Source organism: Lissotriton helveticus, chromosome 10, assembly GCF_964261635.1.
Source record: "Lissotriton helveticus chromosome 10, aLisHel1.1, whole genome shotgun sequence".
NCBI classification, from domain to species: domain Eukaryota; kingdom Metazoa; phylum Chordata; class Amphibia; order Caudata; family Salamandridae; genus Lissotriton; species Lissotriton helveticus.
Window position 1 is genome coordinate 1,206,684,176 of NC_136071.1, and position 22,531 is coordinate 1,206,706,706.

The window sequence follows — 22,531 nt, forward strand, 5'->3', positions numbered from 1 at the left end:
CCTCAGTTCTATGGCCCTTTTGTGTATCTTTATGGGAGTGCTGCGTCTGTCCTTGCCTCCGTGGTATGATTAGGGTGGGGTCTGTAACGTCGCTGTTCTTCTTCTTATAGTCCTGCTGCTTTCCACTGCGACTCCCATGCCCTCCTCGCTGCTACTATTCCTGTTCTTTTATATGTTCCTCGCTACGGGGCGCTTGTTTCGGCGCGGCATTCTTCTCTTTTACTCTGTGTTTTCCTTCCCTCTCTTCCTTCCTCTCCCCTCTCCCCCCCCTCCCCTCTTTCTTCTCTCCCAAGGTTAGTATGACGGGCTAGTTTTGATGATGTCGATATTCCGGCCCCCCTGTTCTGTATCCAATGTGCTACTGGGAGGTGGGTAAGCAAAGTTGTTACTAATTGCATATTGATTTGTATTCATCACGTCTGTTTTTATACCGATGTCTACAGTGCTGACACTTCTGCATTGCTGCCCTTTATCCTTTTTTGTTGCTAATGATTTGGTTTGGGAATCCGGGTACTTCTTTGTTGTCGCTGAGCCTGTCATGCGCCTTATTACTATAATATAAAATTAACCTTATTTTGCTCCTGATTGCTGGCCGTCTAGATCCTCTTACCTCCCCCCCCCCCTTTTACGATAGTATTGAACGCGCTCTTTTACGTCTGCTTCTGTACTTGTAATTTGGACTTTTTGACTGCTTTCTCGTATCATGGCCGGCCAGTTTGGTTGTAGGTCCAGCTTTGTATATCCTTTCTGTACAAATAAAGGTTTTAAAAAAAAAAAAAAAAAAAAAAAGAAGGCAATGATTTGCGAGATTTCTTAATGGGGCCTCCCAAACTACGTCACAAACGTTTCATATACGCCGGTATATACGCTGCTTACAATGAAGCATGGAAAAAATGCAAATGGAAACTGCAGAAAGAATACAAGAAATTGATCGTATTCATTTAGAGAAAAGCCTCTCTGTAGTGGACAATGGGTTAACGACTCTGTCCTCCAGAATTTATTCTTTGGACAGCATTGTATCATCTGCAATTGACATAATAGAGCAAGACTTGCTAATGTTACAACATGGCCAGTCTCAATTACGTTCTATAATGCTGCTAGGCTGAACGTTACAAAATCTCCATTCAGGCTACGTGCCATGGCGTCTAATCAATACCACGTCATTATTTACTGTGTTTAACCTTACAGATAAACAAATCTCTTTGGTACAAAGAGGAGCAGACTATATGGTGCTGAGCATTGAGAAACTGGAAAGATTACCATTGACACTTTCTGGAAAGCCTGTCATTGAATGGATAATACATGGCACCATCACGATACCAGTGACGATTTTCCAATTTCAGTTTTGTCTACAGCATATACCAGCGGGCCTGAATGAAAAGTTGGTTAAAGAATACATTAAGTCGACCTGGAATTTACCCTACACACACAAATGTTGGAATGGGGAAAGGAGGTATTCCTTAGTGGTAAAAATTGTAAGAACTCACTAAGTGGTACACTTTTGTGCCAGGTATTAATTTACACGGAGCCTGCCAACGTTCTGCAAATAACCTCTCTTGCCACTTGCACGGTTCACCCTCCACAGTGATAGAACCAATTTTCAGGCAGCTATCCAAACGCAGCTACGTTATGCTCAATGACCACAGCTGGTGTGGCATGTTGCCAGGAAGAGCGTATCTAGTTAGTGTGTCATCCAGGGTCACTAGTTGTATGCAAGTATTATATCCAAAAAGTAAGACAGAAAGGGAGACGGCGTTATGGCCTTCACTGAATATCTCTTCTATACGAATTGATACTTAAAGCAGAATGAAAGTCATTCTTTTACAAAAGAATGTTCCACTGACCTCGTCTAAAGAAACGTATGATCTGCAAGTTGCAAGGACTTCTGCAGAGATACATGCATTTATATCAACAAACTGCCCAGTACATTTTGCAGAAATGTTAAGTCAAATCTTAAATATGTCTGATACCAGTGGCATCGCACATGTATTTAAGACGCTTTTTTCGGGACTGTTAGCACCATTTGAAGCAGTCCTCAGAATTTTTCCAAATTTCATGCACTCTGTGTTCCGCGGCCTGCCTCTCATCTTGGGACTCGTAGCAGGAATTCTGTTTTTATTCCTTCTGCTCCGACATGGCAAGTCCAGTGACCAGTGATACCCAGACTACTATGGAAGAAGACCTCCTTGCCATGAGGTATCGTGAGATAATTACACAGATTCTTGGCTTGGCTCCTTTAAGGGATCTGAACACAACTTGGTTCCTTTCGTTCAGACCAATCTGGCAAGATTGCATCTTACCTGTTCTACGATGCCTGCTTTGTGGAGAAGAATGCGTGTTGGACGTTTGTCTTACACTCCCATCAGTCCTGCCATCGGATGTTGACGCTTTGCTAGGTCCGGTAACGACTCATTGTAGGAAGGTTGATCCCTGACTATGGTTGCCCCCAACTTTTTGCCTGGTGTTTTGCTGGTTTTCTGACTTAGTTGACCTGGGACCCTGCTATTCAGGGCCCCAGGCCTACTGCTCTCTCTGTAAAATGGATTCCATGTACCTTAGGTACATATCTAAATTGGATACTGAGCCACCTTATCAGTCCCTGTACAGTGTACCTTAGGTACCCAGGGCATAGGTGTACCCAGGGCCTACCAGGGGCTGCAGCATGTATTATGCCACCCCTGGCTGGCCATCCAAATCTGACACAACTGGCTGCTTGACAGCTGGGGCAAGGTGGTGTAATCACCCTTTGCTTTAGATATAGTATACCTATATCTAACCCTAAAATGGACACATAGATCTCCTATCAGTCACTCCTATGGCAGGCCTTAACAATCCTGAAGGCAGAGTGCTTGGAATCGTGTGAGATGGTGCTCTGGCATGAGCTGAGCCTGTCTGCGGCTTTCGGGATCCATCCCTTAGCCGTTTCCATGATATCGCATACCATATACTCTTAAGTGCATTATAATCCTCGCGGTTATGTGCCAACTCTGGTATCGCTTTATCAAAACATGTCGAGTAAGGTGTCATACGAATTGGAATACTAACCCCTCGCCAATTCTGGCGACGGGGTTAGCATTCCACCCTTCTAGAGGGACACGACATGTATGTAACCCCTAACCCCGGTTAAAGTCAGACAGAGCCTTAGCATCCACAAAATGGATGCTGCCACCGAGACACAAGTCTGCCCTCCTGCTGCTGGGAGTCCTCCCAGAGCAGGAGATAAGGACAAAGGGTTTCCTGCCAGGGGCGGTGCCAGCACCGTCCCAGACAGGGTTTTGTGTATTGTAGGTAGGCAGGGCTTTAGAGGAAGGTGACTGCACGTGGCACCCCGGTGCTCACTGTGCATAGGCTGGCTGGAACCAGTTCCAGGGTCACTCCAGACCCTGTGCTGGGGAAAAGCCCGCCAAGGAAGTGGGTGTAACCACCCCCCTCCCAGTCCCACCCATAGGGCAGGACTTAGTCGCGTGCCAGCCCCTTTTTACAGGATAAAGGTAGGAACTGGCCCCCTTCCAAATCAGATCATCTTTGAATCCTGAAACTACTTTCCACGAAAGGAACTCAAGACTTCTTCCTAAGATTTCTCCCTTGTGACTAAGGAGTAGTCACCCTGCATCCGCAGGCACCATCTACAGAACACTGCGGTCTGCTGCAAGTCCTTCCTCCGGAATCCGACTGCCCAGCTCGACGAGAACCGGCTTCCCTGGCACCTCTGACCTCTACCTGCATCATCAGTCACGCTGAGATTCGTGGGTGTGACGAGACCTCGAGGGACCGGCCATCTTCAAGACTGCACGACTTCTGAACAGCAAGCCCGCCGAGTGAATTCCTGGTGAGTGCTTTGGGGCCCGAGAAGCCCCCACCCTGAGCAGCTCCAGCACCGAAGAGCAGCCCCCCAGCATCTCCACGATCTGCGTGGGGCCCTTCTGCTTTTTGCTGCTCACCGCGTTGTTTGGCTACTAGCCCGCTGGCTTGTGGCCTTCCTGACGACGCCCGACGACATTTCTGCTGCTGGTCTGGTTGCTCCAGACTGGCCCTTGCTCCCTTCCAGAAGAGGAGCACCCTGGACCCTCCTGGTCCACTCAAGACGCCATTTTGAGTCCACCGCGTGGGCTTGAATTAGCCAAGGCTTGTTGCCCAATCCTGGGTAACTTCGACGCCAACGACTTCATCCTTCGTGGGACAGCTCGCACCTCCATCCTGGTCGCCGACAACGCCTCCTGGTCCGAGAGACTGCAGAGCCCAGCAGCGCCCACTCACCTGACTGCGGTGACTTCGCCCGGTGCCATCCTGGTGCCCACTTAATCACTGGCTAGTGATTCAAGAACTTGGTCCCCTCTGCTTTCAGGTTTTCTTCTTCCTTGATCCAGGCTTGGATCCATCGAACTTTCCTTCACTGGTCGCCTGCCAGCAACTTCTTCCTTCCAGGCTCCTGGTCCGGCAACGAGATCCCCGACGTCTTTTCAGACCTATGCAGCTGCAGCCCCTGGGCTAGGTAACTTCGGCACTCCGGTGTCCCAGCATAGCCTTACTATCCAAGGGTCAGGATCCACTGTCGTTTTCTCCCTACCAGGTCGGGTTCGCCCGTGAACACTAACTTTGTGAATTCTAGCTTCCATAGACTTTGTCCCGCATCCCGCGTGAGAGTGCACACTCTGCACCCGAGTCCCCTAGGCCTCCTAGTAGTAATCTAACGATTCCCTAGTCCAGTCCTAGCGATTCCAAAGCCTATTAGAACTGTTACTTACCTGCTAGTAATTCGCATTCCACTTTTAGCGTATATGGTTTTTCGTGCCCCTCGGGCATTTGTGTATAACGTGCTAACTTAAGTATTTTCGTAAGAGTTTTGTTGTGTGCTTAGCTCCCTGTCTCATAAAGAGCCAGGGTAGTCTTGTTATAAATAAATACACTGGTTATTTTTATAACAACTTGTGTGGTGTCCTTTCACTGGGTGTTCAAGGGGTAATGTGATGGTAAAACAGCTGGCTTAACACGCCCTCTAGAGTCTTAGCCTTAGACTACTCGTATCCATGCTACTAGGATAGCTGGTCTATAAGGTTGACTTACAACCAATCATCAATAAGGGTTGTTTGGACTGATATATAGTGATCACTAGAATAGTGAGCACTGCACATCAGGCCAACTTCTCACACTCATGCATTGTGTTGCCCCCAACGGCTGCCCATTCTAATGACGGCATTCATTGAGGTCTCACCGGCAAGTCTAACTGAGGGTGAAATACGAGACACTACAGGCACACAGGTACCACCTATTGCAGACATTGCTAATGCATCAAACACTGACGGCGATGATCCTCATCTATGCACATTCGACGTGCTAACTGAAGTGGTTCCACTTTCGCCTACTATGGTAGACGGTTTCTTTGCCAGCCTAGACGATCTGATGTTTTCTCCTGACACTTTTGACTAACTCACACAGCGTTCCCTAAACTCTGAAATTTGGCCTTCATTTTTTCAAAACAAACCATCTAACAAATTTGAAATTTTTCCAAAATAGAACTTGTTGGCACTGAGTAATCTGCTTAAAGTAGAACGATTCTTAGAGAACAAGATTTCTTTTGAAAACTTCCTAATGACAATATTTTGGTCTTGACCTAAAAAACGAAACAGTTTAAATATTATGCTATGGGATCGTCTCAACTTTTTTTCTGTACCGTAAAGAGACATTTCATGAATGTAATTTCGTCTTTCATAAATTTTAGAATGTATGCTCTCATACTATGCTTCATATCCGTTGAGACCTATATTTTTCATACAGTTTATACACATTTAATGTGAACAAACCTTTCAAATGCAATTTGTATTTTGGATGGGATTGTAAAACACTTGCCTTAGATATGTTCAGTGCTTATACATTTAGTTTTATTGAACTTAATATCGTGGAGTGGGTGTTGTGTAGGAATCTACGACCCTAGTGTAATTTTCCCGATTCATGCCCATATATAGGTATAACTTACCCGATCGTTATATAGGCATAGAAATCATTACCATATTTAGACTGAGCCTATGCAGCCCAAATACGGCATGGCTACTTCCACTAAGTTCCGAGAATCAACAACGATTTCTTAGAAAAACACGCCTTTAGCAGCTAGGGACTTCCCCTTGCCTGAATACTAATTTATCTAGGAAATCATGGAGTTTTCAAAAAACGGAGACTTTGATGACGTTATTATGTTCAATCATACGTCAAACTCGGCACCTTCAAGGTATAAATATGTCTACTTTTGCCCAGACAAACACACAGTGGTTTGGAGCAGTTCGACTATCTACTTGCCCGATGCACCCTGCAGCAGCAAGTGCCGAAGGAAGCCGACCCTCCAGCTGACGCACTGAGAGACGCTGTCTTTTCTCCTGCCGAGAAATCCAGCTCTAGTATTTCCAGGCAACCCTTGAGGGTATCTGGGAAATCGAGGCCTGAGAGAGAGATACCAGACCTTCTTCATTCTAAACCAAGGTACGGAGCTGATTAGACCCTTAGAGAATTCTTGGAATAGATTCTTGGCAAAGAATACTAAACTTAAGCTACATCTCACTTACTTCTTCCCTTGTACTAGACTTAGAGGTTAGGTAAACCGGGGTAGGCGTATTTTAGAAGCAGCAGTTGAGTACTTTTAGTCATTATTCATCACTGTATGTATTTTATGTATTTTATGTTATTTCATATGGCTTAGAAACCATACCATGCTTTTACAGTAGTACTTTATAATACTTTTTGTATTATATTCCTTGTACTTTATAACCAGTAATACGATTGTAGCAGTACATTTCATATGCTTGAGAAAGAAGACTGTTCAATAAATATTTTTTATTGAAAACGCCTGTCTCTCTATTTCTCAGCACCTCTGGAGAAACGAAGCATGCACGATTGACTGAGTAAAATAGCTATCTATTGTTTCCACAACTCTAGAGATTGATTTCTTATTCTTGGGAAACAAAGTTGTCATGTTTATGCGGTTGTCAGAAACTAATCCCTTCTTGTGAATTCGAGAAAGTTTCGAGTGACCTCTAAGCTAGCTGGCACTCACTATTAACTTTAATATATTCGTTGGAGACCTAGTCGACCTCAGTCCTACGTCTAAACTACAGGATATATTATTCCAAAGCGCAGAGCCTATTGGGAATACAGGAACTACACTACACCTCAGTTATTTGCCCAGATCCCAGTGAATCCCAACGGGTTGATTCAGACAATGCCCTCAAACTATTATTTTAAGGTCCACCCATTCAACTAGGTAGTCGGTGTGGTCCCTTGGTTAGTTTCAAAGTAATCAATCAGTTATCGCATCCTGCAGGGCATCCCCATAGAGGCCATTGGTGAGGGCTACTGGATGCAGCCTCTAAGAGGGTATGTCTGGGTGCTCATCCCCTTTTTGAAAGCTCAATAACAGTGGGCACTGATCTGAGAGGTACAACCTTGATATTCTGCCTGAGTTATATAGTGGCTCAACTGTCTCGAGCAGACATAGCTGTCAAATCTGCATGTAGGAGATATTCAGGCCCCTGGTACTATGTAAGTCCTCCTGACACATGGAGTCAGTACCATTGAGAATGTAAGTCAAATCAGCAGTATAGAGGAGCACGTTTGGCTAGGGAGGAATGGTTCTCATAATGGACACGGAGGCCCATTTTACCTCTTCAACGTATAAGATATGATCCGCATGGGTGGGTTATGCTCGGCAGCCTGTCCCTGCCAAGCACTGTGCCATCCGAGTCTGAGTCCCAGAGTGGTGCCCCGAAGTGATTCTGCCCTCCTAGTCTGAGGGCCTTGTCACTGTGCGCTCTGCAGTGGTCTGGACTGCTGCTGCTGGGTCTTTGTTGGCCTTGGAGTCGGTGGGTTTCTTGCTAGTCTGTCTGGCAGCTTCACAGGATCGTTTCATGGCTCTGTGATGGATCGCCTGCCCATCAGTCATTTTCATTTCAAATACATTTATTTCGGTTCCACAAAGGCATCATAAAAGTATACATCAATATAAAAACACAAATTGTAATAAGAGACCATGATACATATTTACATATTTCAGATTTTTCAATACGTTAAGATCTTAACATGGAAAACTGAATCAGATTTATCAACAAGCCAGCATAAAAACATTTTATAGGATTTTCCACCCACATTTTATTTCAGTATCGGTTTCTAATGATAAGAGCTGATCTAATTAAACTAAGTACAGCATTACAAATGTTTGGGGTTGACAAAGATAATAGATATTCATAGCTCTCTTTGTAGTAACATGATCCAAAGGATAGTAGCAGTGGTCTAATGAAAATGTTTCTTGGGACCTTATACAGAGCACAAAAAAGAATAAGGTGCAGAGTATTTTGAGAAACCTTATCATTACAGGGGCAGAAAGGTAATTTCTCACACCCCCCCACCTTGCTTTGGAAAGGCAAAAAGGAAGTGTAGAGTATTAATGCGAAACCTTGTCAAATAAAAACGCCATTGCGTATTGGTGATATATGATAGATAAAAAGGTTGCAGCAATTTGCCCCTGACACGTAATACATGTTCACTGTTCCTTAAGGTACCCAAATTAGAGCCATAGGCATTTTTAATAGTTAACTTTGCATCCTTACTGATCATGTCAGGGTTTTCAAACATATTACCTAAGCCAATCTTATCAAGGGTATCCCTGACATATCGGAGCCATGGTATCTCCCTATAATGGTCAAGTTTAAGGCAATCTTGTAAGATATCTTTTGTCAATTTCAAATCCTCCGATTGCCAAACTTTAGACCATAGTAGTAATGGAGCTACATGTATGATATCACTAACAAACTCCATGCCAACCTCCCCATGGCAGAAACTGTTCGACGTACCCAATGGGACAGATAGGAGACGTTTTATAAATTTATTCTCCATAATCTGCAACTTTTCGCAATTTTGTGACCCCCAAACTCCAGCGCCAAAAGTTATAACAGAAACACACTTTGCTTTATACAAAGATAATTTTTCTGCTATTCGCCGTTGTCCTAGTTTACTGGCAAAACGAAAAAGGGCTTCAATTGATTGTGTAACCTTTTGGGCCCGAGCTAATATCAAGGGTTCCCAATTCAATTTTTTATTAAAAAGGTTACCCAAATAATTAAAGTTATCAACTTTCACTATATTTGGGTCCTTCACCATATACCTGCGGATTTTAACACTTTTCGGGCCGCAAGTCATGGCAAATGATTTAGTGAAATTGACCCTAAGATCTAAATTATCCATAAATATATCAAAAGCATTCAGGTAAATCTGCATGCTATTGGAGGTAAGGGTCATTAGAACAGTGTCGTCTGCATATGACAACATTGGAATTCTTTTGCCATTAATCTGTGGAAAGTCAGCACCAGTTTCTAACAGAAAACTTTCTAATCCATCAGTATAAACCAGAAATAAAAAAGGAGCTAAAATACATCCCTGACGGACACCTTCAGTAGATAATATAGGTCTAGTCTTCTCCCCACCAGGGCCATATCTAATTCTCACTATTGTGGCGGCATGGAGCCTGCGGAGCAAGGTAACCAAAGGCTCCTCAAACCCCATAGACTCCATCATCCGCCATAGCTTACCCCTACATACAGTGTCAAAAGCACTGGACAAGTCCATGAAAGCCAAGTGAATGGGACTATTCTTGGCACCCATGTACTTGCCCATAATTAGTGCTAAATTTAGGCACTGCTCGGTGGTTCCTTTCCCTCTTCTAAATCCATATTGGGAGTCCACTATAACCCCTACTGACTCCGCCCATGTTTCAAGGCGAGCCAATATCACCCTACCCATTAACTTGCATGACGCGTCTATTAGTGATATTGGCCTGTAACAGCATGGGTCAGACTTGTCACCCTTTTTAAAAATGGGTACCACCACTGCCTCTTTCCAAGAAATCGGAATGGGCCCCAGCGTTATTGCCTTAAAAACATTCAAAAGTAGCGGGGACCAAACCTCCAGGTTATGTTTAAAAAGATCCAAGGGTACTGCATCGGGACCTGGTGCCTTTAAAGCATCCCCCTTGGTCAAGGCTGTCTTTACCTCTGAAAGCTTTAATGAATCACTAAGTAATTTCGCTGACGCCATATTAAAATCGCCTGCTCCCGTGGTAGCAGTCAGCAGTACCTCATTTGGATTAAAGATTTTGCTATAATGAGCTACCCAGGAGTCTTCCGGTATATGCACTCGGATGGTATTCTCTTCTCCTGTTTTTAAAAAAGGCCGGTTTATTACCTCCCAAAAAAGCCTATTATCCATTAGTTCAACCGCTTTATCCAGATCTTCCCATGCCTTAGTCCTTAAGTTATTTTTCCTTTTACTGACTGCATCTCTATACCTTTTCCTGGATGATCTAACCAAATCCCTATCACGTGGAACTTGGCGTAAAGCCTTCGATAGACGTGTTTGAGCAGAAGAACATTCCTCGTCAAACCATTTAGGCCCCCTATCTTGTTTCCTCCCCCCTGACTTTACAAGGTGTAACGCCACGTTTCCCAGTAATAATTAAAAATTCTTAATTAGACAATCTGGGTCAGATATAGGGGTTAGACAAGTTTCTATCTTATCCTTATTTTTCTTAAAGATATCCGCCTCCAGTTGCCTCACATCTACTTTATCCCACCTTAAGGTGACACCCTGATTTTGACTATATACTATCGATTGTTCCGCAGTCTGGGTCTTCTCAAAAACCAGGTTAAAACTCAAGATTAGGGGGTTGTGATCACTGGCAGGGTTCGCCTCAATTTTAAAATCTTTTAAGAAATGGGAGAAGCCCTTTGAAACCATGCCAAAAGCGATTGCACTCACTCTGCCCCCTGCACCCTGGAAAGTGGGTATATTCAATGCACCAGAAAAACTAGGCATATCCAGGATACATAAATCATTATTCAAAAGAATACTATTCAAAGCCTCCCCCTGTTTTGAATGGATAAAATGAACCATAAGTTGATCAGTTGAATCCATCAGACCACATGCTCTAGACCCACTGAATTTGCATAACACACAATTAAAGTCACCTAACCATATAATAAAAAGAGGGAAGACCCTGTTTGTAACCTTAGCAATCTCCTCCTGTAGCTTTTCAATAACTACGGTTACATGGGAATCAAATATATTATAATACCAATTTATAAGAAGAAGGGTTGCCCATCAGTCTGTCTGCCCCTCCCCCTGCTCTGTAGGCTTTCAACCACTCCCAAGCCACAGTGGTATCAAAGAAGAAGTGGGTATTTCCATCCAGCATGATTTTTACTTTTGCTGGACACAGTAGAGAATACTGGAGTTCCTCCAGCCGCAGTGCTTTCTTCACTTCTAGGAAGGATGCCCTTTTGGCCTGTACCATTGTAGTTAAGTCTGGGAACAGAGACACCCAGCTATTGCCAACCTGAAGTGGGCCCCAGCTCTCACATGCTGTTGTAGTACATCTCAGGTTTTATAGTGCAACAGTTTGCCCACCACAGGCTTAGGTGTGTGTCCCGGCACCGGAACTCCATGTGTTTGTAAAAGGGCAAAAAAGGGTGTATTCTGTGTCAGGGGCCACCTTCGTTTGCATCCACTTTTTCTGATATGCCTCATTGCCACCTCCCTCTGTTCCCTTAGGGAGTGCACAACCCCAGCCTGAGTACCGCCACCACAGTCTCTCACCCGTGCGCTCCTATTAGTGATAGCTGTTTGCAGGCCCCAAGCGCCCTCGCCACACACTGAGACTGTGCTGAGGGACACTCCTCTTCTTTGCAGTGCAGTAGCTGAGCTCCACGTTGTCTCTCATATTGTCTATGCAAATAGCAACTACTGTTGTGAGCCAAGCAAGGAGGGTGCAACCTGTCCGCCACACTGCAAGCATCTCAGGAGCACAGGAGGCCTCTTGTTTTATATTACATAGTGCCCAGGGAGTGGGCCCACAGTTCATCTGCCCCACCAGCATCCAATCCAGGGTGGAAGCACAGCCTAGTATGATGTCCATTGGGTAGGTCCCTGCAGGCCCTAGTTGCTTCTGTGTTATCCTGTTTCGGGCCCCAGGCCTTAAATGAGACTCATGTGCCCCTCCAGTGACCTGGGTTGGCTGTACGGTAGTTCAAGCTTCGGGGGTGAGCTCCACTTGCACTGTCCCCCACTCTAGGTCCCAAGCTCCACATCCCTCTGGCTGCAAGCTCAGTCTCGCACCAGGTGCCTACCTATAGGCGCTGCCCAGTGAGTACCCCCTAGTGCCCACACCGTCATCCGCTCCCCCCTTGCACTTTATACATTTCCCATATAATGATTACACAGGACACAGTGCTTATGGGTAAAGAACTGCTGCAGGTTTATTTTCATACCACAAAAGTATGCCTTTTTCTGTGGGTTATCTTACGGACGATCCAGGGCAGGGAGCCCCTCGCTGCCCCGTCCGCCTAATGAGCCAGCCGGCACGGTGGGTCGATGCCCGGACAGTGCAGCACCTTTGTAGATCCCCTTCCTGATCACGTGATCATGTGTTATAATCCCGCCCCTTTCAGGGCGGAGCGTGGTCTGGCACACCCCTGGTTGGTCAGGCCCCCCAACCGCCCAAAGGACTAACGGGGCGTCGTCGCGGTTTCCCCGGAACCTCCCTGCGGCTCCAGGTCTTTGGCTCAGGCACCCTTACTGTGCCAGGCAGAGGTACCCTTACTGTACCAGTCTGCCGCAGAAGTACCCTTACTGTACCCGTCTGCCTCCAGATCGCCCTGTAACTACGCCTGCAACACAAAAGAAACATTAAACCATCAAGTTGTATGCCGCCTGCCACGCTGCTGGGCACGAGGATAGGGGGGGTGCAGCGCGGCAGGCAGGGCAAAACGACCGACAAAGGTCGCTTACAGGGCGGCAGGGGCCTAAATACCCAGCCCGACCCACCCCAGGCAGGCCCTCCCCTGGATACACGTCACTGGAGCCCTGGCCAGGGGAGGGGCTGGAGAGCTACCCGAACCTCCCCCTCTTCGAGGACTTGGGGGGGGGGCTCGACTAATGGGCACTAAGGGGGCTGCCCTGCTGATGTCCCCCTTTGAGGAATGCGGGCAGCGGCATTCTTAACGCGGCCGCTGGGGGAATACAATCCCCGCCGTGTCCTGGCTGCACTGTCGTGAAATCTCCCGCTCTTCCTTTTTGACGCTTAGGCCTCGCTTCAAAGGTCGCGTGTCCTGTGAGTTGGGCCAGGTTATCAGGCCTCAGCATTCCTGCAGTGTAGGCCCTGCCGCTACCAGCCCGCTAATGCCTGTCTTTGTCTTCTCGAGGCAACCGGGGCTCTCCTCGATGGTCAGGCTTCCCAGTTGGTGGGACCCAGGGCTTTAGGGGGATGATCTGCACCTGCTACGTCCTCCATCTTCAGACATCTGAGCCAGTTTTGTTACCGGGTGAAGTACTGGGTTTTTCAGAACCGGTACCGAACCGGTAACCCAGCGGTGCCAGGGACAACACCCAAAGACTTCGGGTACTTCCTGTTTCAGACTACAGAAACTCAGAGTCTTCTAGGTGAAGTCAAAGATCGAATTTATTGGCTGCAACCAAGTAACAGGTATCCTAGAAGTACAACACGGTGTATATTCTCAGGAGACTGCTCAATCTTACAAAGCCAGCCTTCTCTTTTTATACAAAATATTAAGCTTTAGGCAAACATTCCTTAAATTTCAGTTGATCATTCACATTTCAATTCAATTTATTTATTATGTTTTGGAACTCCGAAGAGGTCCACATAAAAAGATACATAATACAAAGTACTTGTTCAAATGCAAAAGACTTTTACAAATGTTACCAAGGTACAAAATAATCAGGACAGCACAATTAATAGAAATCCTCTAATAGATATCTAAAAAAATTTGAAAAAGTTAAAAACACTAAAACAGAACATTTCATTGGGAGGATCATATAAAGCTTGTGTGAAGGAATTGGCGGTAAGAATATTTAATTTCAAACATATTTGTCTTAGCCACTTACGACGAGATAACCGAAGTGCAGGACATATAAAGAGAACATGTATACAGTCCTGGGTAAACAGATTACAAAGATTACAAATTGCAGAACAACCATACCACCTAGCCATAAGATTATTTAAAGGGAGTAGATTCTGCCTCAGGAGAAGCCAAAACCGCCGTATGCTATGGGATAAATTCCAGGCGACATAGGGTTGTATGCGCTTTAATATGCAAGTATCAGTAAAAGGGGTTACTCGCTTTTTTCCAAGAATGAATTCCCTGTCCAACCTAAAACTAAGATCCCACGAGGCCTGTTTCAAAAGTGATTTTAACTGGACGGCAGACAGGGTGAAGAGAGTACTCTCCTCCAATTGTAGAAGTGCGACTGCACTTCTAAAATTCTTTACGATTAAGAAGAACCCCCTTAAGGTGCCCAGCAATTCCGACTTCATTAGGTGTCTCAAAGTCCCCTCTTCCCCTCTGGCTAGACTGGCTACCCAACGCACTAACCCTGCCAAGCCCTGCACCCAACTACTACGGATGCCGAACTCAAGTCTCAGGGATCCCACAAGGGAGAGGTGTGGCGCCGCGGTCAGGGCGACTGACGCTGGATTCTGGGGATCAGGGTTCGATCCCCGGCTCCGGCGGCAGGTTAGCCCAGCACCATGTGACTCTGGGCAATAGCTCGCTTAATCTTCCCAACGGCCCCCAGCGCCTAGAGACCCTTACGGGTGATTGTGCGCTTTACAAGTGTGGATTATTATTATTATTATTACTGTGCAGGAGGTATTAATAGAGGCTAAAAACCGCAGAATTTTACCTTCTGCAACGTGTAAAAAACCCCATTGCCCTAGGTCGACTATTTCAATTCCATACAAAAGGGAAGACGGGATTTTCGCCCTAAAAACCTCTAGCAAGTAAGAGAAATGTCTTCTCCCTGTGGCAGAGTATAATGCACCCAAGCTTTTACCCTGGGACAGGGCCTTCCGGGTATTATTATCAATGTGGGCCTTGTCACTTAGGTTATCGGAAATTATTTTCCCCAGGAAGACGTAAGACTTAACCACCTCCAACTTATGACCTCCTACTGACCAACCAAAGTTCTCGTATTTTGTTTTTTTCCTCCCTGAGATACACATAATTTTACTTTTAGCTGAATTTATCTTGAAGTAATGGGATTCAGCAAAAAGGTGCAAAGCATGCAGGCGATTATTTAGCCCTTTGGGCGTTAAGTCCAATATAAGAATATCGTCTGCATATAGCAAACAAGAAATTGGAGTTCCCCCCAAAGATGGGGCAATACCATCACAAACAGATAAAGACATAGGGAGATCTGAAATGTATAGGGAAAAAAGCAGAGGAGACAAAAGACAACCCTGCTTTAGTCCGTTGAAGGAAGGAATGACTTGGGATAACCCCCTTTCCCCTCCTTGAAGGACTTGGCACCATGTATCCGAGTAACGGGCCTTGACCAGATCTAACAGGAGAGGAGGCATGCCTAATGCGGCTAATTTTCTCCACAGCAACGGCCGGTCCACTTTGTCGAATGCTGTGGAGAAATCTATAAACGCCGCAAAGAATCTTCCCCCACGAACTCGTACATATTTATCAGAAATTATCTGAAGTGCGGTAAGGTTATCCAAGGTTCCATGTTCTTTGCGGAAGCCTGTCTGTTCTTAGGGTAATATATGATTCCTATCAACCCAGTCGTTAATTGAGTAGAGGAGGCATTTGGAGAAAACTTTACCAATTGCGTCAAGAAGGGCGATTTGGCGGTAATTCTTGGGTTCATTCCATCGCCCTTCTTAAACAATGGCACCAATATGCTCCCTTTCCAGGACGAGGGAACAGATTTACTCAAGAAACAAAATCTAAATACAGGGAAAATAATTTTGCTCCAGGCAACTGGGTGCTGTTTCAGAACAGATATTGGGAGCTCATCAGGGCCCATTGCACCAGAAAGGCACAGTGCCTTTATAGCCAATTCAATAGTTTTTTCAGAAAGGAAATTTATTGGAAAATCACTATCATCACAAAATCCCCCATACTCAGTCACCGGTCCATTACTAGCATATAAATTAGCAATGTAATTGACCCAGCTTTGCTCAGATATGGGGATTGGACGGGTACTTACTCTTTTCCACAACCCTCCCCGATTAAAGACCAGAATATTCTTGCGTGACCGTTTACTACGGCCTCTCACAGATTGATCCATAATGAATCCTCTTTTTCTTTTTTTCTTGGCCCTGCGTCTCCTTCTTTTTAAGAGGACTATTTTGCGGGATCTTTCGGGGGATCTGGACAAATATTGTTCCCTCACTAGTTTATTTATTTCCTTATTTAAGAGGAAGACCGATCTGGGAGGTAAGAGCTTTTTTGTGGTTAAATTGGATTTTCTTGCGCCTAGAGTGACCTCCTTCATAAAATCCTCAAAAGAGATTAATTTGGCCCCTAACCAAATATGAAGAACTTTTAGTGTTTTTTCCAAAATAAATTCCAGGCCCTTCATGGCTTTTGAGTTTCAAAAACATCTTCCAGTTTTATTACTAAAGTTGACCCGATCAACATTGAGGGACCAAGGGTCAGCGTGGGGCGGACATATAGAGAGGGTTAAAGTAATCACCTTATGGTCACTGAATAGCGTCTGAGAGACCACCAGATCTCTCAGAAGATAAAAAGAACCACAGTCAATGATTATATAATCCAAGATCGACTCACTTTGATTGGATTTATGCGTAAAGTGTGCTGGAGTATCGGAAGGGAGCCTCCCGTTTGCTATAATACCCTCTGTTTCGGAGAGTTCTTTAAGGAGCAATTTCCCTCTCTTATTTGTTCTAATTTTAACTGGGAAAAGAGCTTGTGGAATCTGAAAATATTCCTCTTTAAGCTTGTTTCTAAATAGATCTAAGCTTAAATTTGAGACTTTGCAGTTGAGATCACCCATTAAAATTACCTGGGAGGAGGGAACTGTATCCTTAATTTGTTTAATAAAAACAAAGACTTGTTTTAATACTCCATTAAAGCAGTCATCCGGGGGGATGTAAGCATTTATTATTACCAGGGGGTTTTTCTTATCCACATTATCAGAACTAAATAATGTCACAGCCTGGAAGAGGTTGCTAGGATCTAAGTGGTAAGAATAATTCCACTTTATCCGATTAGATAGCAGGCATGCAATTCCCCCTTTAGCGTGACCCCTCTTAGAGGGGACAGCCCCTCCTTCTAGGACGAAATAATCCCTCCCCAATATCATTTTGTCCACACACCACGTCTCTTGAATACAGATCAAGCTGGCCTTCAAGGAATAAAGATACTGCAACTTTTCGGGACTGTTATTAATACCCGCAGCATTCCATTAGATAATTTTTAAGTTATTGCTAAAGATGAGAAAATAATTTAGGGTTGTCAGTTGATTTACCTGACAGAGCACCCGGTAACCAATTCCATTGCTGGCTGTCCTGACTATCCTCTACTCTATTACCATTTAGGGATAGAGAGGGAGGAATTATGTGTGTCACATGCCGTTTAGATTTAGAAATGTGGATCTTTAAGTCCTCAAAAATTATAGGAGGGTCGGCCTGACTCGGGCCCGAGGTCCTCCTATCAGAGGGGTCATCTCTACATTTGGAGAAGAAAGGCATTACATCGATCCCACGACTCTGAAAACTCTCAGCCTGCCTCAGAATGAAATTCACAATAAGTTTGTAGTAGAACCTTACCCTGCTGTAAGAACCTGTCTCGGCTCTCAAAATTGAGACCAAATCAATGTCATTAGTTTGGATTAGCTTCAGACACTCCATCTCTTTGAAATACTTAAGAAGAAAAGATCTATTCATTATCAAGTCAGGATCAAAGAGAGGGAGGAAATCTAATGTCAGCGTGTCTATACTATCCTCTATTGGGTTTACTGAGGATTTTTTGGAGCATACTGCACCTTCTACCGAGGCAGAAAAAGAGGGGGCCGTTGGATTAAGGGCAGATGCTACGTTAGAAGCAGATTTTAACATCTTCACTATCGGAAAAGGATTCGTTGACCTCCCCAAACCAATATTTGGGCTTCCAAAATTGGGATTTGTACAGCTGGGGAAGATGTCGTTATACTCTAAGGGGGGAGCTGGAACATCGTCTATTTGCATATTGGAGCCCTGCTTCGGATTTCCATCTTCAGACCCAACAGAAACCGGCAAAGAATTATTATCATCACTCTTAACATGTGAGTCTTGAAGATCATCAAAAATTATTTGTCTCTGCCTCTTTTTTCTAATTCTGCGAATAGGTTTCCTCTTTTTTCCTCTATTCTTTTTTAGCTTATCCATTTTTTCCTTTTCCCCCTTCTCCTTAGTCTCTTGGACAAAAATAGGAAAAAACTCTTTAACAGAATTAGAATCAACTACTTCGTCGTTTTCTTCTATAACTTCGAGAACCAAATCTGCAATACAATTGTGTGCAGAAGATTTAGGGGCTGACAGAAGCTCAGTTCTAACAGTAATAGCCGGGGTATTATGGTCTGAATTATGAGGAGAGTCCGGGGGCTTTGTTCCTGGAAAGATATCACCACAGGTTTTAGGCCCTAACAAACCACCTTGATCAGTTCTGGGTAACTGTTCCAAAGAACTATTTACAAGGACCTTCAATATCTGGGTAACTGTTTCCAGAACACAATCAGAACTACCCACAAATGTACCCAATAACTGTAATATAGAGGACAGCAGATGTTCTAGAGTGATCAGGGACTCGGAGATAGGTTTATCAAGTCTCTCTGGGCAGGGGAAGGAAGTTGGATGAATGCCTGATATATTCAGCTCGGGGCTTTTTGAGATGTTGGACTGGGAGGAAATATCTTGGGATTTAATAGAGGGGGTACTACTATAAAGTTGAAGACCAGAGGGAGTGGAGACAAACGGAGTCTTCGTGGCCTCAGATAGCTTCAAAGATCCATCTACTAAGTACCGCTCACAAAGCTCCAAATCAATATTTAGCATTTGAGAGTCCTCATTTTCTGATTCCCTTTGATGGGAACTACCTACTAGTTCTTGTATCGAGTTGATCCCCGGTTTTAAAGAAATATTATATTGCTGCACATACTCAGCTCTAGGAGTGGGCGACTTAGTATAAAGAGAAGCAGTAAGATGTATCGGATTAATTTCCTCACAACTCGGTGGGCTCTTAGCTAATTTATTTTCCATAAGCGGACCCTCCAATGCCTGCTTAGGAGACCCCACAAGGGAACCCACTACACCAATATCCATAGTCTTGTTCTTATCTTTGGGCGTTTCCCAAAATTGGAATAGTTGATACTGGCCCTTTAGTTGCGGGTTTTGAACTTCCTTGTTTCGAAGTGGGTTGGATTTAGTTTTTGCACAAGATCTTCCTAACAAAAGTCTCCCTGAACGAAGCTTTTTAGCAGTCATGATCGTATTTAAAATAGGGAGTAAAACCAAGTGCAATCCTCAATACAAACTAAGTAATAAATAAAATAACTATAAACCAATTGAGCAAGAAAAGGCTGTGTGAAGCAGGAACTGCCCGACAAACAGACAATGTCTAAGCCAGACAAGAGGGAATGAACAACATAAATAAACGAACAGTTGTTAAAATAAAAAATAGAAATAAATGGGCCCAGCCCAGCCTGCTTCGGCCTCTGAGGGCCTAAAAAGGGCCCGCCCTTTGCCCGGGCTTCGCCCGGCGCCCGCACGCGTCCGGCGTCGTGGGAGAGTGATGGAATATTTAATAAGCAGGCGGGGCGTGGTCACTGCGGGAAGAGGCGGCAGGTGTGCATCAAATGGCCTGCTAGGCCTCGCAGTCCCGCAGCGTGAAAAATTCTGCCCCAGGTACCTTGTGAACGGCGCCGTGAAAAAGTCAAATACAAGCGCCCAAATATAAGCGCCCTCAGCAATCCTCGCAGTCGCTCTCAATAAGCGTCCTTGGCAATCCTCGCAATCAGGAGACAAGAATACAGAGGTCAGCAAGGTGAGCAAAAAAACGAAAACGGCTTCTGTGGAGCGTGAGCCGTCTATTCAAGTGAGAGAGGCAGGCGGGGGCGTGGTCACTGCGGGAAGAGGCGGCAGGTGTGCATCAAATGGCCTGCTGGGCCTCGCAGTCCCGCAGCGTGAAGAATTCTGCCCCAGGTACTTTGTGCCGTGAAAAGTCAAATACAAGCGCCCAAATATAAGCGCCCTCAGCAATCCTCGCAGTCGCCCTCAATAAGCGTCCTTGGCAATCCTCGCAATCAGGAGACAATAATACAGAGGTCAGCAAGGTGAGCTAAAAAACGAAAAACCAAACAACTTCCTGCCTTAATCCAACCTATGGAGACAATATTTGAGATTAAGCGGTGCCCCCTGCTGAAGCCTCTTTTTCTACCTGCGGTGCATCTCATGAAGGGCTCTTTCAGCAGTTCCTGTGCCACTTTCCAGATAGTAAAAACAGCTGGCAGTGCCCTTAATTACTATTAACCACCAGCAGATGCTTATCCAGGACTTTTCAGAGCATTTCCAGGAACGTGAGCCCGTGAACAGGGCCAGAAGCGTTTTTTCTACTTTTATGCAGAGGGGGGGGGGGGGTTGAGGCTTCAAGTGCCGCTGTGTGGGCGACGTAACCAAGCAAACCACCCAGGTTCCACGGCCACAGTACGGCACAGCTACAGCCAAAGCCACGACAACCTCCACAGCCTCTGCAGCCACCTCTGCCACTCCACCGCACACCCCCCTACTCACTCCTTCTCCTTCTCAGCTCCTACTCGGCCCCTTCTCGGGTCCACGGGAATGTCCACCAGCTCACCAGCACACCGGCTTACAGCTCGCTCGTAAGCCGGCCTCTCCTGAGCTCGTCACTCCCGCCTGCCGTGAACTACCACTCCGCCACTGCCCGCTTGCCGTGAGCCGCAACTCCACCGCCGCAACTCCGCTGTGAGCAACGCGGGGCAGAGTGGAGCCGGACCCGGACCAGGTGAAGATGGCCAAACAGGGGGGGCCAGACGGGGCCGGACAGGGGGCTTCCACGAGCTTCCGCCTCAGCTTTCGTGAGCTTAGGTGGGGGGGGGGGCGGTTCAACGTGATGGCTGGACGGCTAAACAGCTTGACAGAGCTAAGCCGAGCAGAGAACAGCCTGCTCGCAGCACACAACCGACAGTATTGATCATTCACATGTTTTCACTACAAAGGAAAAGCAGAGTCATGATGACAAGCCCATATTTCAGTTTGTTCAGCCCACAATAAATTATCCGGCAAGGCCCAGTATTTTCATCAGATATCGACAGACCCCCAATAAAAACGGGCACCTCCTCCTCGTAAAGCAAGTCATAAAGTAGGAAACAGGGACAGGTGTGTGCAAGATTAGGCGTGGTTTGTGTGCGATGATAGGTTTATGACATGTTGTGCCTTGATGCTATCTCGTTCGGCCACTGGATAAGGAACTGACCGAGCAGGTTTGGCCTTGGGCAGTGGAGTCAGCTTGCCCAGGTCACAGGGAAGTCAGAAAAGGTGTATGTGTCCTTCAGAATCGCGTTTGGCCTTTAGTCATCTGCCGATGTGAGGGCAACTCACAAAATGGCTGCCGTACACAAAATGGAAGCCGAGGGTTCAGGACGAAAACTACGATTTCAGAGTGAAATCGTCACTCGAACATGGCGAAATGCTTGTACATAGACTACTAGCCATTCTCGGTCTTCTGATATCAAATTCGTCATGTTACGATGATGTCTATAACACGGGTCCAGAATTTTCAGTACCACAGACCCTCCTTTTGCCCTTACATAGGCAATAACCCTATACTCACGCTAATCTGAGTCCAGGTCTATGTTCCTAAAGTCATTGAGATGTTGCTGTAGCATCATCCTATTACTTAGCTCGTCCCTCGATACAGGTTTCCTTACACACGGTGTAGCACAGAGGCCACATATTGCAGGAGCATATTGTACGCACAGACAGAACAGGAAAAGGATGGCTAAGATCACCCCAACGACCATCAGAATTTTCCATTCCCAGGCGGATATCAGTTCCCAGAACCATCCCATCAATGACCAATCTCCTTTATCCACATGAATAGATTCGGAAATCTTATGCAGTTTGGAGATGGCCTGGTACACTGTTGGAGCGTTATCTGGAATGAAAACACAGCAACTCGATTGGATTAATTTACATACCCCACCTCGTTCTGCAAGTATGACATCTAACGCGACCCTGTTCTGAAGGGTCATAAGACGATCCGGCTGGAGCTCAGCAGTCAAGTTACTAAGGGCACCGGCAGTTTCAATTACGGTGGATTCAACCACCCTTGTCAATTGCCTTATGTTCCTGCTGTTAACCATTGGTCCCCAGAACGTCAGAAAACCCTTTACGAAGTCCCCAAATTATTGTCCTGCAGTGTCTTCTTTACTGAAGACACCTCTAACTATCCTTGTCTTATGGTAATCTGCCGCAGCTGTGTAGGTGGGAGGCAACAGGAACGAAACAAAACATGTGCCCGAGAAGTCAGGGGGCAACCATGTATAGGCTCTATCATGGCAGATGAAATAGGTACCCTTAGCTGTTAGGAATGAAGGGGAAGTCTGAGACGCAAACAAATATGTTTCAGTACAGATGCTCTTCCCTAGCTGAGCTCTGGGATTCTTGCTAGTA